Source organism: Leuciscus leuciscus (assembly GCF_965113295.1).
Source record: "Leuciscus leuciscus genome assembly, contig: HAP1_SCAFFOLD_217, whole genome shotgun sequence".
Lineage (NCBI taxonomy): Eukaryota > Metazoa > Chordata > Actinopteri > Cypriniformes > Leuciscidae > Leuciscus > Leuciscus leuciscus.
The window spans coordinates 37,501-39,407 of record NW_028118493.1 but is presented as its reverse complement, the minus strand read 5'-3'; positions in this window follow the sequence as shown (position 1 = coordinate 39,407).

The window sequence follows — 1,907 nt, the reverse complement described above, 5'->3', positions numbered from 1 at the left end:
GAGGACCTTTCGCGTGTTAGGCGAACGTGATGACCACTACACTACAGAAACCTCATGGTCCTTTGCATTTTTTTTTAAAAAGAAAAGAAAAAGAGCTGGGTGGGAGGAGCCTGCACCAGACATTACCCTGGCTGAGCATGGTGGCATGTGCGGCGGAGCATATTGTCCCAACGTCTCATAGGTACAGCTCGAGTTTCTCTTCATTCACGCATAAATCTTTCGCCTTTTACTAAAGATTTCCGTGGAGGGTAACATTTACGAGTTTCTGGTATTTTTGGATGCCCTGCTCACAGCAGAGCTACATGCGTTTGTTAAAAAACGGAGGACTTTTTGCGGCTTGCTCCGAAAAGATATTTTTGCAAAAACCACCCACAGTTTCCGCCCAGTTTCGAACTGGGGACCTTTCGCGTGTGAGGCGAACGTGATAACCACTACACTACGGAAACCTGCCGTCAAGGTTGCAGACAGAAATCTTCTGGTGCACGCTTGTTAAAAAGCGTATAAAGGAAAAGAGAGCTGAACCCTCCTAGCATGGCCAAAAGTTTAAAGTTTGTGTCAAAACACCACCACTGTTTCTGCTCGGTTTCGAACCGAGGACCTTTCGCGTGTTAGGCGAACGTGATGACCACTACACTACAGAAACCTAATGGTGCTTTGCGTGTGCTTTTTCGAAGATGGCTCCGTCCCATAACCTGCCCTGCAAGCAGTGTGACAGTCTGTACATTCCACAAACAACAGAACAAACCTCATTCGGCATGGCAGTGTGCCTACAGCTCCTTGGTACGATGGCCTTCACCGGTCTCAAAAGTAAGGACTTTGTAGCGAATGTCAGCATGTATATTAAAAACACCTCCACTTGTTTCCGCCCAGTTTTGAACTGGGGACCTTTCGCGTGTAAATCGAACGTGATAACCACTACACTACGGAAACTTCCGTTGGAGAGCAGTCCGACCTCTTCTAGCGTACGCTTGTTCAAAAGCGACTGAAACGATAGACTGCCCAGTGTTCTTAAAATGGCAAAAAGCAGCTATTTAAAAAAAAAAAACGTTATTACGCTACAGGAAACCTCAATGGTCATTTGTTTTATTTTTGTCCTTTTCTAAAGAGTTTACGCTGCAAATCCCCCTGCAAGTGTACTGGCCTGCTCAACAGAAAACCACATAAGAAATTCTCGCCAACACTACCCACAGTTTCCGCCCAGTTTCGAACTGGGGACCTTTCGCGTGTGAGGCGAACGTGATAACCACTACACTACGGAAACCTGTCTTTCAGGGTGCAGACAGAAATCTTCTGGTGCACTCTTGTTAAAAAGCGTATAACGGTAAAGAGAGCTGAACCCTCCTGGCGTGGCAAACAGTTTAAAGTTTCTATCACAATCCCACCGCTGTTTCTGCTCGGTTTCGAACCAAGGACCTTTCGCGTGTTAGGCGAACGTGATGACCACTACACTACAGAAACCTCATGGTCCTTTGCATTTTTTTTTAAAAAGAAAAGAAAAAGAGCTGGGTGGGAGGAGCCTGCACCAGACATTTCCCTGGCTGAGCATGGTGGCATGTGCGGCGGAGCATATTGTCCCAACGTCTCATAGGTACAGCTCGAGTTTCTCTTCATTCACGCATAAATCTTTCGCCTTTTACTAAAGATTTCCGTGGAGGGGAACATTTACGAGTTTCTGGTATTTTTGGATGCCCTGCTCACAGCAGAGCTACATGCGTTTGTTAAAAAACAGAGGACTTTTTGCGGCTTGCTCCGAAAAGATATTTTTGCAAAAACCACCCACAGTTTCCGCCCAGTTTCGAACTGGGGACCTTTCGCGTATGAGGCGAACGTGATAACCACTACACTACGGAAACCTGCCGTCAAGGTTGCAGACAGAAATCTTCTGGTGCACGCTTGTTAAAAAGCGT